Source organism: Cervus elaphus, chromosome 10, assembly GCF_910594005.1.
Source record: "Cervus elaphus chromosome 10, mCerEla1.1, whole genome shotgun sequence".
In the NCBI taxonomy this organism is placed as follows: Eukaryota; Metazoa; Chordata; class Mammalia; order Artiodactyla; family Cervidae; genus Cervus; species Cervus elaphus.
The window spans coordinates 10,071,532-10,085,398 of NC_057824.1; positions in this window are offsets into that span (position 1 = coordinate 10,071,532).

Consider the following 13,867-nt stretch of genomic DNA (forward strand, 5'->3'; position numbering starts at 1 on the left):
GGGGAATCGATCCTCATCTCGCGGCAAGGGGGAAGTCTCATGGTTTTTCTCGAGTTGTGGCGGGAACCTGGGGTATATTCTCGAGTTACGACGGGGATGGCCCTTCCACCCACGTGTTTGTTCAGCGACGTCAGGACTCCTGCCTAGTTGCGAGGGACAACTCGGGATTCTCCTCGAGGCGTGGCAGGGCAATTGGGACGCCTCTCCAGCTGAGGCGGGAGACCAAGGGTCCCTTTCCACGTGCCACAGGAATCCTGGGACTCCTATCAAGTTTCACGAGGAGTCAGGCATTGTCTCCTTTGGAGGCACTGATCTCCGCGTACCTCTGGAGTTTTCAAAGGATGTGAGGCCTCCGGTCGCGATGATGTGGGGAACTAGGTCTTTCTCTGTGGTCTCCACAGGGGATTCAGACATTCGTTCATTTTGGGAGATGCAAGACGAGCCTGCATTCAAGTCACTGCAGGGATATCCGGCCTTATTTCGAGTCAGGGCATCGCGGTGTCCATTCCACTTGAGGCCGCAAACTCAGGGTCCCTCTCACATACCTAGAGCTGAGAGAAGCCTCCTTTTGAGGTGCTTGTGGTAAGGTGGTATTCCTCTGGAGTCGAAGCCAGGGACTAACCTCTCATCTCGAGTTGATTTGTGGTCCACGGAGCTCTTTCGTGTTGTTAGAGTGACCTCAGGATCCCTCTACCCTTGAAACAGTGTTCTTGGGGTTTCTCTGGAGTGCCACCAAGGAAATCAAGGCTCCTTTCATGTGTGATGTGCAACACGGAATTGCTCTGCACGCAGTGCAGGGGAATCGAGCCTCATCTCGCGGCGAGGGGGAAGTCTCATGGTTTTTCTCGAGTTGCGGCGGGAACCTGGGGTATATTCTCGAGTTACGACGGGGATGGCCCTTCCACCCACGTGTTTGTTCAGCGACGTCAGGACTCCTGCCTAGTTGCGAGGAACAACTCTGGATTCTCCTCGAGGCTTGGCAGGGCAATTGTGACGCCACTCCAGCTGAGGCGGGAGACCAAGGGACCCTTTCCACGTGCCACAGGAATCCTGGCACTCCTATCAAGTTTCACGAGGTGTCAGGCATCGTCTCCTTTGGAGGCACTGATCTCCGCGTACCTCTGGAGTTTTCAAAGGATGTGAGGCCTTTGGTCGCAATGAGGTGGGGAACTAGGTCTTTCTCTGTGGTCTCCACAGGGGATTCAGATATCCTTTCGTCTTGGGAGATGCAAGACGAGCCTGCATTCAAGTCACTGCAGGGATATCCGGCCTTATTTCGAGTCAGGGCATCGCGGTCTCCATTCCACTTGAGGCCGCAAACTCAGGGTCCCTCTCACATACATAGAGCTGAGAGAAGCCTCCTCTTGAGGTGCTTGTGGTAAGGTGGTATTCCTCTGGAGTCAAAGCCAGGGACTAACCTCTCATCTCGAGTTGATTTTTGGTCCACGGAGCTCTTTCGTGTTGCTACAGTGACCTCAGGATCCCTCTAGCCTTGAAACAGTGTTCTTGGGGTTTCTCTGGAGTGCCATCAAGGAAATCAAGGCTTCTTTCATGTGTGATGTACATGACGGAATTGCTCTGCACGCAGTGCAGGGGAATCGGGCCTCATCTCGCGGCGAGGGGGAAGTCTCATGGTTTTTCTCGAGTTGCGGCGGGAACCTGGGGTATATTCTCGAGTTACGACGGGGATGGCCCTTCCACCCATGTGTTTCTTCAGCGACGTCAGGACTCCTGCCTAGTTGCGAGGGACAACTCGGGGTTCTCCTCAAGGCTTGGTAGGGCAATTGGGACGCCTCTCCAGCTGAGGCGGGAGACCAAGGGTCCCTTTCCACCTGCCACAGGAATCCTGGGACTCCTATCAAGTTTCACGAGGAGTCAGGCATCGTCTCCTTTGGAGGCACTGATCTCCGCGTACCTCTGGAGTTTTCAAAGGATGTGAGGCCTCCGGTCGCGATGAGGTGGGGAACTACGTCTTTCTCTGTGGTCTCCACAGGGGATTCAGACATCCTTTCGTCTTGGGAGATGCAAGACGAGCCTGCATTCAAGTCACTGCAGGGATATCTGGCCTTATTTCGAGTCAGGGCATCGCGGTGTCCATTCCACTTGAGGCCGCAAACTCAGGGTACCTCTCACATAGCTAGAGCTGAGAGAAGCCTCCTCTTGAGGTGCTTGTGGTAAATTGGTATTCCTCTGGAGTCGAAGCCAGGGACTAACCTCTCATCTCGAGTTGATTTTTGGTCCACGGAACACTTTCCTTTTGCTACAGTGACCTCAGGATCCCTCTAGCCTTGAAACAGTGTTCTTGGGGTTTCTCTGGAGTGCCATCAAGGAAATTAAGGCTCCTTTCATGTGTGATGTGCAACACGGAATTGCTCTGCACGCAGTGCAGGGGAATCGGGCCTCATCTCGTGGCGAGGGGGAAGTCTCATGGTTTTTCTCGAGTTGCGGCGGGAACCTGGGGTATATTCTCGAGTTACGAAGGGGATGGCCCTTCCACACACGTGTTTCTAAAGCGACGTCAGGACTCCTGCCTAGTTGCGAGGGACAACTCTGGATTCTCCTCGAGGCTTGGCAGGGCAATTGGGACGCCTCTCCAGCTGAGGCGGGAGACCAAGGGTCCCTTTCCACGTGCCACAGGAATCCTGGGACTCCTATCAAGTTTCACGAGGAGTCAGGCATCGTCACCTTTGGAGGCACTGATCTCCGCGTACCTCTGGAGTTTTTAAAGGATGTGAGGCCTCCGGTCGCGATGAGGTGGGGAACTAGGTCTTTTTCTGTGGTCTCCACAGGGGATTCGGACATCCTTTCGTCTTGGGAGATGCAATACGAGCCTGCATTCAAGTCACTGCAGGGATATCCGGCCTTATTTCGAGTCAGGGCATCCTGGTGTCCATTCCACTTGAGGCCGCAAACTCAGCACATAGCTAGAGCTGAGAGAAGCCTCCTCTTGAGGTGCTTGTGATAAGGTGGTATTCCTCTGGAGTCGAAGCCTGGGACTAACCTCTCATCTCGAGTTGATTGTTAGTCCACGGAGCTCTTTCCTTTTGCTACAGTGACCTCAGGATTCCTCTAGCCTTGAAACAGTGTTCTTCGGGTTTCTCTGGAGTGCCATCAAGGAAATCAAGGCTCCTTTCATGTGTGATGTGCAACACGGAATTGCTCTGCACACAGTGCAGGGGAATCGGGCCTAATCTCGCGGCGAGGGGGAAGTCTCATGGTTTTTCTCGAGTTGTGGCGGGAACCTGGGGTATATTCTCGAGTTACGACGGGGATGGCCCTTCCACCCACGTGTTTGTTCAGCGACGTCAGGACTCCTGCCTAGTTGCGAGGGACAACTCGGGATTCTCCTCGAGGCGTGGCAGGGCAATTGGGACGCCTCTCCAGCTGAGGCGGGAGACCAAGGGTCCCTTTCCACGTGCCACAGGAAACCTGGGACTCCTATCAAGTTTCACGAGGAGTCAGGCATCGTCTCCTTTGGAGGCACTGATCTCCGCGTACCTCTGGAGTTTTCAAAGGATGTGAGGCCTCCGGTCGCGATGATGTGGGGAACTAGGTCTTTCTCTGTGGTCTCCACAGGGGATTCAGACATCCTTTCGTCTTGGGAGATGCAAGACGAGCCTGCATTCAAGTCACTGCAGGGATATCCGGCCTTATTTCGAGTCAGGGCATCGCGGTGTCCATTCCACTTGAGGCCGCAAACTCAGGGTCCCTCTCACATACCTAGAGCTGAGAGAAGCCTCCTCTTGAGGTGCTTGTGTAAGGTGGTATTCCTCTGGAGTCGAAGCCAGGGACTAACCTCTCATCTCGAGTTGATTCTTGGTCCACGGAGCTCTTTCGTGTTGCTACAGTGACCTCAGGATCCCTCTAGCCTTGATACACTGTTCTTTGGGTTTCTCTGGAGTGCCATCAAGGAAATTAAGACTCCTTTCATGTGTGATGTGCAACACGGAATTGCTCTGCACGCAGTGCAGGGGAATCGGCCCTCATCTCGGGGCGAGGGGGAAGTCTCATGGTTTTTCTCGTGTTGCGGTGGGAACCTGGGGTATATTCTCGAATTACGATGGGGATGGCCCTTCCACACACGTGTTTGTTGAGTGACGTCAGGACGCCTGCCTAGTTACGAGGGACAACTCGGGATTCTCCTCGAGGCTTGGCAGGGCCATTGGGATGCCTCTCCAGCTGAGGCGGGAGACCAAGTATCCCTTTCCACGTGCCACAGGAATCCTGGGACTCCTATCAAGTTTCACGAGGAGTCAGGCATCGTCTCCTTTGGAGGCACTGATCTCCGCGTACCTCTGGAGTTGTCAAAGTATATGAGGCCTCCGGTCGCGATGAGGTGGGGAACTAGGTCTTTCTCTGTGGTCTACACAGGTGATTCAGACATCCTTTCATCTTGGGAGATGCAAGACGAGCCTGCATTCAAGTCACTGCAGGAATATCCGGCCTTATTTCGAGTCAGGGCATCGCGGTGACCATTCCACTGGAGGCCGCAAACTCAGGGTCCCTCTCACATACCTAGAGCTGAGAGAAGCCTCCTCTTGAGGTGCGTGTGGTAAGGTGGTATTCCTCTGGAGTCGAAGCCAGGGACTAACCTCTCATCTCGAGTTGATTTGTGGTCCACGGAGCTCTTTCGTGTTGTTAGAGTGACCTCAGGATCCCTCTAGCCTTGAAACAGTGTTCTTGGGGATTCTCTGGAGTGCCACCAAGGAAATCAAGGCTCCTTTCATGTGTGATGTGCAACACGGAATTGCTCTGCACGCAGTGCAGGGGAATCGAGCCTCATCTCGCGGCGAGGTGGAAGTCTCATGGTTTTTCTCGAGTTGCGGCGGGAACCTGGGGTATATTCTCGAGTTACGACGGGGATGGCCCTTCCACCCACGTGTTTGTTCAGCGACGTCAGTTCTCCTGCCTAGTTGCGAGGGACAACTCGGGATTCTCCTCGAGGCTTGGCAGGGCAATTGGGACGCCTCTCCAGCTGAGGCGGGAGACCAAGGGTCCCTTTTCACGTGCCACAGGAATCCTGGGACTCCTATCAAGTTTCACGAGGAGTCAGGCATCGTCTCCTTTGGAGGCACTGATCTCCGCGTACCTCTGAAGATTTCAAAGGATGTGGGGCCTCCGGTCGTGATGACGTGGGGAACTAGGTCTTTCTCTGTGGTCTCCACAGGGGATTCAGACATCCTTTCGTCTTGGGAGATGCAAGACGAGCCTGCATTCAAGTCACTGCAGGGATATCCGGCCTTATTTCGAGTCAGGGCATCGCGGTCTCCATTCCACTTGAGGCCGCAAACTCAGGGTCCCTCTCACATACATAGAGCTGAGAGAAGCCTCCTCTTGAGGTGCTTGTGGTAAGGTGGTATTCCTCTGCAGTCGAAGCCAGGGACTAACCTCTCATCTCGAGTTGATTTTTGGTCCACGGAGCTCTTTCGTGTTGCTACAGTGACCTCAGGATCCCTCTAGCCTTGAAACAGTGTTCTTGGGGTTTCTCTGGAGTGCCATCAAGGAAATTAAGGCTCCTTTCATGTGTGATGTGCAACACGGAATTGCTCTGCACGCAGTGCAGGGGAATCGATCCTCATCTCGCGGCAAGGGGGAAGTCTCATGGTTTTTCTCGAGTTGTGGCGGGAACCTGGGGTATATTCTCGAGTTACGACGGGGATGGCCCTTCCACCCACGTGTTTGTTCAGCGACGTCAGGACTCCTGCCTAGTTGCGAGGGACAACTCGGGATTCTCCTCGAGGCGTGGCAGGGCAATTGGGACGCCTCTCCAGCTGAGGCGGGAGACCAAGGGTCCCTTTCCACGTGCCACAGGAATCCTGGGACTCCTATCAAGTTTCACGAGGAGTCAGGCATTGTCTCCTTTGGAGGCACTGATCTCCGCGTACCTCTGGAGTTTTCAAAGGATGTGAGGCCTCCGGTCGCGATGATGTGGGGAACTAGGTCTTTCTCTGTGGTCTCCACAGGGGATTCAGACATTCGTTCATTTTGGGAGATGCAAGACGAGCCTGCATTCAAGTCACTGCAGGGATATCCGGCCTTATTTCGAGTCAGGGCATCGCGGTGTCCATTCCACTTGAGGCCGCAAACTCAGGGTCCCTCTCACATACCTAGAGCTGAGAGAAGCCTCCTTTTGAGGTGCTTGTGGTAAGGTGGTATTCCTCTGGAGTCGAAGCCAGGGACTAACCTCTCATCTCGAGTTGATTTGTGGTCCACGGAGCTCTTTCGTGTTGTTAGAGTGACCTCAGGATCCCTCTACCCTTGAAACAGTGTTCTTGGGGTTTCTCTGGAGTGCCACCAAGGAAATCAAGGCTCCTTTCATGTGTGATGTGCAACACGGAATTGCTCTGCACGCAGTGCAGGGGAATCGAGCCTCATCTCGCGGCGAGGGGGAAGTCTCATGGTTTTTCTCGAGTTGCGGCGGGAACCTGGGGTATATTCTCGAGTTACGACGGGGATGGCCCTTCCACCCACGTGTTTGTGCAGCGACGTCAGTTCTCCTGCCTAGTTGCGAGGGACAACTCGGGATTCTCCTCGAGGCTTGGCAGGGCAATTGGGACGCCTCTCCAGCTGAGGCGGGAGACCAAGTGTCCCTTTCCACGTGCCACAGGAATCCTGGGACTCCTATCAAGTTTCACGAGGAGTCAGGCATCGTCTCCTTTGGAGGCACTGATCTCCGCATACCTCTGGAGTTTTCAAAGGATGTGAGGCCTCCGGTCGCGATGAGGTGGGGAACTAGGTCTTTTTCTGTGGTCTCCACAGGGGATTCGGACATCCTTACGTCTTGGGAGATGCAAGACGAGCCTGCATTCAAGTCACTGCAGGGATATCCGGCCTTATTTCGAGTCAGGGCATCGCAGTCTCCATTCCACTTGAGGCCGCAAACTCAGCACATAGCTAGAGCTGAGAGAAGCCTCCTCTTGAAGTGCTTGTGGTAAGGTGGTAGTCCCCTGGAGTCGAAGCCAGGGACTAACCTCTCATCTCGAGTTGACTTTTGGTCCACGGAGCTCTTTCGTGTTGCCACAGTGACCTCAGGATCCCTCTAGCCTTGAAACAGTGTTCTTGGGGTTTCTCTGGAGTGCCATCAAGGAAATCAAGGCTCCTTTCATATGTGATGTGGAACACGCAATTGCTCTGCACGCAGTGCAGGGTATCGGGCCTTATTTTGCGTCGAGGGGGAAGTCTCATGGTTTTTCTCGAGTTGCGATGGGAACCTGGGGTATATTCTCGAGTTACGACGGGGATGGCCCTTCCACCCACGTGTTTGTTCAGCCATGTCAGGACTCCTGCCTAGTTGCGAGGGACAACTCGGGATTCTCCTCGAGGCTTGGCAGGGCAATTGGGACGCCTCTCCAGCTGAGGCGGGAGACCAAGGGTCCCTTTCCACGTGCCACAGGAATCCTGGGACTCCTATCAAGTTTCACGAGGAGTCAGGCATCGTCTCCTTTGGAGGCACTGATCTCCGCGTACCTCTGGAGTTTTCAAGGGATGTGAGGCCTACGGTTGCGATGAGGTGGGGAACTAGGTCTTTCTCTGTGGTCTCCACAGGGGATTCAGACATCCTTTTGTCTTGGGAGATGCAAGACGAGCCTGCATTCACGTCACTGCAGGGATATCCGGCCTGATATCGAGTCAGGGCATCGCGGTCTCAATTCCACTTGAGGCCGCAAACTCAGGGTCCCTCTCACATACATACAGCTGAGAGAAGCCTCCTCTTGAGGTGCTTGTGGTAAGGTAGTATTCCTCTGGAGTCGAAGCCAGGGACTAACCTCTCATCTCGAGTTGATTTTTAGTCCACGGAGCTCTTTCGTGTTGCTACACTGACCTCAGGATCCCTCTAGCCTTGAAACAGTGTTCTTGGGGTTTCTCTGGAGTGCCATCAAGGAAATCAAGGCTCCTTTCATGTGTGATGTGCAACACGGAAATGCTCTGCACGCAGTGCAGGGGAATCGGGCCTCATCTCGCGGCGAGGGGGAAGTCTCATGGTTTTTCTCGAGTTGCGGCGGGAACCTGGGGTATATTCTCGAGTTACGACTGGGATGGCCCTTCCACCCACGTGTTTGTTCAGCGACGTCAGGACTCCTGCCTAGTTGCGAGGGACAACTCGGGATTCTCCTCGAGGCTTGGCAGGGCAATTGGGACGCCTCTCCAGCTGAGGTGGGAGACCAAGTGTCCCTTTCCACGTGCCACAGGAATCCTGGGACTCCTATCAAGATTCACGAGGAGTCAGGCATCGTCTCCTTTGGAGGCACTGATCTCCGCGTACCTCTGGAGTTTTCAAAGGATGTGAGGCCTCCTGTCGCGATGAGGTGGGGAACTAGGTCATTCTCTGTGGTCTCCACAGGGGATTCAGACATCCTTTCATCTTGGGAGATGCAAGACGAGCCTGCATTCAAGTCACTGCAGGGATATCCGGCCTTATTTCGCGTCAGGGCATCGCGGTGTCCATTCCACTTGAGGCCGCAAACTCAGGGTCCCTCTCACATAGCTAGAGCTGAGAAAAGCATCCTCTTGAGGTGCTTGTGGTAAGGTGGTATTCCTCTGGAGTCGAAGCCAGGGACTAACCTCTCATCTCGAGTTGATTCATGGTCCACGGAGCTCTTTCGTGCTGCTACAGGGACCTCAGGATCCCTCCAGCCTTGAAACAGTGTTCTTGGGGTTTCTCTGGAGTGCCATCAAGGAAATCAAGGCTCCTTTGATGTGTGATGTGCAACACGGAATTGCTCTGCACGCAGTGCAGGGGAATCGGGCCTCATCTCGCGGCGAGGGGGAAGTCTCATGGTTTTTCTCGAGTTGCGGCGGGAACCTGGGGTATATTCTCGAGTTACGACGGGGATGGCCCTTCCAACCACGTGTTTGTTCAGCGACGTCAGACTCCTGCCTAGTTGCGAGGGACAACTCGGGATTCTCCTCGAGGCTTGGCAGGGCAATTGGGACGCCTCTCCAGCTGAGGTGGGAGACCAAGTGTCCCTTTCCACGTGCCACAGGAATTCTGGGACTCCTATCAAGTTTCACGAAGAGTCAGGCATCGTCTCCTTTGGAGGCACTGATCTCCGCGTACCTCTGGAGTTTTCAAAGGATGTGAGGCCTCCGGTCGCGATGAGGTGGGGAACTAGGTCTTTCTCTGTGGTCTCCACAGGGGATTCAGACATCCTTTCGTCTTGGGAGATGCAAGACGAGCCTGCATTCAAGTCACTGCAGGGATATCCGGCCTTATTTCGAGTCAGGGCATCGCGGTCTCCATTCCACTTGAGGCCGCAAACTCAGGGTCCCTCTCACATACCTAGAGCTGAGAGAAGCCTCCTCTTGAGGTGCTTGTGGTAAGGTGGTATTCCTCTTTAGTCGAAGCCAGGGACTAAACTCTCATCTCGAGTTGATTCTTGGTCCACGGAGCTCTTTCGTGTTGCTACAGTGACCTCAGGATCCCTCTAGCCTTGAAACAGTGTTCTTCGGGTTTCTCTGGAGTGCCATCAAGGTAATCAAGGCTCCTTTCATGTGTGATGTGCAACACGGAATTGCTCTGCACGCAGTGCAGGGGAATCGGGCCTCATCTCGCGGCGAGGGGGAAGTCTCATGGTTTTTTTCGAGTTGCGGCGGGAACCTGGAGTATATTCTCGAGTTACGACGGGGATGGCCCTTCCACACACGTGTTTGTTCAGCGACGTCAGGACTCCTGCCTAGTTGCGAGGGACAACTCGGGATTCTCCTCGAGGCTTGGCAGGGCAATTGGGACGCCTCTCCAGCTGAGGCGGGAGACCAAGTGTCCGTTTCCACGTGCCACAGGAATCCTGGGACTCCTATCAAGTTTCACGAGGAGTCAGGCTTCGTCTCCTTTGGAGGCACTGATCTCCGCGTACCTCTGGAGTTTTCAAAGGATGTGAGGCCTCCGGTCGCGATGAGGTGGGGAACTAGGTCTTTCTCTGTGGTCTCCACAGGGGATTCAGACATCCTTTCGTCTTGGGAGATGCAAGACGAGCCTGCATTCAAGTCACTGCAGGGATATCCGGCCTTATTTCGAGTCAGGGCATCGCGGTGTCCATTCCACTTGAGGCCGCAAACTCAGGGTCCCTCTCACATACCTAGAGCTGAGAGAAGCCTCCTCTTGAGGTGCTTGTGATAAGGTGGTATTTCTCTAGAGTCGAAGCCAGGGACTAACCTCTCATCTCGAGTTGATTCATGGTCCACGGAGCTCTTTCGTGTGGCTACAGTGACGTCAGGATCCCTCTAGCCTTGAAACAGTGTTCTTGGGGTTTCTCTGGAGTGCTATCAAGGAAATCAAGGCTCCATTCATGTGTGATGTGCAACACGGAATTGCTCTGCACGCAGTGCAGGGTATCGGACCTCATTTTGCGGCGAGGGGGAAGTCTAATGGTTTTTCTCGAGTTGCGATTGGAAGCTGGGGTATATTCTCGAGTTACGACGGGGATGGCCCTTCCAACCACGTGTTTGTTCAGCGACGTCAGATTCCTGCCTAGTTGCGAGGGACAACTCGGGATTCTCCTCGAGGCTTGGCAGGGCAATTGGGACGCCTCTCCAGCTGAGGTGGGAGACCAAGTGTCCCTTTCCACGTGCCACAGGAATTCTGGGACTCCTATCAAGTTTCACGAAGAGTCAGGCATCGTCTCCTTTGGAGGCACTGATCTCCGCGTACCTCTGGAGTTTTCAAAGGATGTGAGGCCTCCGGTCGCGATGAGGTGGGGAACTAGGTCTTTCTCTGTGGTCTCCACAGGGGATTCAGACATCCTTTCGTCTTGGGAGATGCAAGACGAGCCTGCATTCAAGTCACTGCAGGGATATCCGGCCTTATTTCGAGTCAGGGCATCGCGGTCTCCATTCCACTTGAGGCCGCAAACTCAGGGTCCCTCTCACATACCTAGAGCTGAGAGAAGCCTCCTCTTGAGGTGCTTGTGGTAAGGTGGTATTCTTCTTTAGTCGAAGCCAGGGACTAAACTCTCATCTCGAGTTGATTCTTGGTCCACGGAGCTCTTTCGTGTTGCTACAGTGACCTCAGGATCCCTCTAGCCTTGAAACAGTGTTCTTCGGGTTTCTCTGGAGTGCCATCAAGGTAATCAAGGCTCCTTTCATGTGTGATGTGCAACACGGAATTGCTCTGCACGCAGTGCAGGGGAATCGGGCCTCATCTCGCGGCGAGGGGGAAGTCTCATGGTTTTTTTCGAGTTGCGGCGGGAACCTGGAGTATATTCTCGAGTTACGACGGGGATGGCCCTTCCACACACGTGTTTGTTCAGCGACGTCAGGACTCCTGCCTAGTTGCGAGGGACAACTCGGGATTCTCCTCGAGGCTTGGCAGGGCAATTGGGACGCCTCTCCAGCTGAGGCGGGAGACCAAGTGTCCGTTTCCACGTGCCACAGGAATCCTGGGACTCCTATCAAGTTTCACGAGGAGTCAGGCTTCGTCTCCTTTGGAGGCACTGATCTCCGCGTACCTCTGGAGTTTTCAAAGGATGTGAGGCCTCCGGTCGCGATGAGGTGGGGAACTAGGTCTTTCTCTGTGGTCTCCACAGGGGATTCAGACATCCTTTCGTCTTGGGAGATTCAAGACGAGCCTGCATTCAAGTCACTGCAGGGATATCCGGCCTTATTTCGAGTCAGGGCATCGCGGTCTCCATTCCACTTGAGGCCGCAAACTCAGGGTCCCTCTCACATACCTAGAGCTGAGAGAAGCCTCCTCTTGAGGTGCTTGTGGTAAGGTGGTATTCCTCTGGAGTCGAAGCCAGGGACTAACCTCTCATCTCGAGTTGATTTGTGGTCCACGGAGCACTTTCGTGTTGCTACAGTGACCTCAGGATCCCTCCAGCCTTGAAACAGTGTTCCTGGGGTTTCTCTGGAGTGCCATCAAGGAAATCAAGGCTCCTTTCATGTATGATGTGCAACACGGAATTGCTCTGCACGCAGTTCAGGGTATCGGACCTCATTTTGCGGCGAGGGGGAAGTCTAATGGTTTTTCTCGAGTTGCGATTGGAAGCTGGGGTATATTCTCGAGTTACGACGGGGATGGCCCTTCCACCCACGTGTTTGTTCAGCGACGTCAGACTCCTGCCTAGTTGCGAGGGACAACTCGGGATTCTCCTCGATGCTTGGCAGGGCAATTGGGACGCCTCTCCAGCTGAGGTGGGAGACCAAGGGTCCCTTTCCACGTGCCACAGGAATCCTGGGACTCCTATCAAGTTTCACGAGGAGTCAGGCATCGTCTCCTTTGGAGGCACTGATCTCCGCGTACCTCTGGAGTTTTCAAAGGATGTGAGGCCTCCGGTCGCGATGAGGTGGGGAACTAGGTCTTTCTCTGTGGTCTCCACAGGGGATTCAGACATCCTTTCGTCTTGGGAGATGCAAGACGAGCCTGCATTCAAGTCACTGCAGGGATATCCGGCCTTATTTCGAGTCAGGGCATCGCGGTGTCCATTCCACTTGAGGCCGCAAACTCAGGGTCCCTCTCACATACCTAGAGCTGAGAGAAGCCTCCTCTTGAGGTGCTTGTGATAAGGTGGTATTTCTCTAGAGTCGAAGCCAGGGACTAACCTCTCATCTCGAGTTGATTCATGGTCCACGGAGCTCTTTCGTGTGGCTACAGTGACGTCAGGATCCCTCTAGCCTTGAAACAGTGTTCTTGGGGTTTCTCTGGAGTGCTATCAAGGAAATCAAGGCTCCATTCATGTGTGATGTGCAACACGGAATTGCTGTGCTCGCAGTGCAGGGGAATCGGGCCTCATCTCTGGGCGAGGGGGAAGTCTCATGGTTTTTCTCGAGTTGCGGCCGGAACCTGGGGCATATTCTCGATTTACGACGGGAATGGCCCTTCCACCCACGTGTTTGTTCAGCGACGTCAGGACTCCTGCCTAGTTGCGAGGGACAACTCGGGATTCTCCTCGAGGCTTGGCAGGGCAATTGGGACGGCTCTCCTGCTGAGGCGGGAGACCAAGTGTCCCTTTCCACATTCCACAGGAATCCTGGGACTCCTATCAAGTTTCACGAGGAGTCAGGCATCGTCTCCTTTGGAGGCACTGATCTCCGCGTACCTCTGGAGTTTTCAAAGGATGTGAGGCCTCCGGTCGCGATGATGTGGGGAACTAGGTCTTTTTCTGTGGTCTCCACAGGGGATTCAGACATCCTTTCGTCTTGGGAGATGCAAGACGAGCCTGCATTCAAGTCACTGCAGGGATATCCAGCCTTATTTCGAGTCAGGGCATCGCGGTCTCCATTCCACTTGAGGCCGCAAACTCAGGGTCCCTCTCACATACCTAGAGCTGAGAGAAGCCTCCTCTTGAGGTGCTTGTGGTAAGGTGGTATTCCTCTGGAGTTGAAGCCAGGGACTAACCTCTCATCTCAAGTTGATTTTTGGTCCACGGAGCTCTTTCGTATTGCTACAGTGACCTCAGGATCCCTCTAGCCTTGAAACAGTGTTCTTGGGGTTTCTCTGGAGTGCCATCAAGGAAATCAAGGCTCCTTTCATGTTTGATGTGCAACACGGAATTGCTCTGCATGCAGTGCAAGAGAATCGAGCCTCATCTGGCGGCGAGGGGAAGTCTCATGGTTTTTCTCGAGTTGCGGCGGGAACCTGGGGTATATTCTCGAGTTATGACGGGGATGGCCCTTCCAGCCACTTGTTTGTTCAGCGATGTCAGGACTCCTGCCTAGTTGCGAGGGACAACTCGGGATTCTCCTCGAGGCTTGGCAGGGCAATTGGGACGCCTCTCCAGCTGAGGCGGGAGACCAAGGGTCCCTTTCCACGTGCCACAGGAATCCTGGGACTCCTATCAAGTTTCACGAGGAGTCAGGCATCGTCTCCTTTGGAGGCACTGATCTCCGCGTACCTCTGAAGATTTCAAAGGATGTGAGGCCTCCTGTCGCG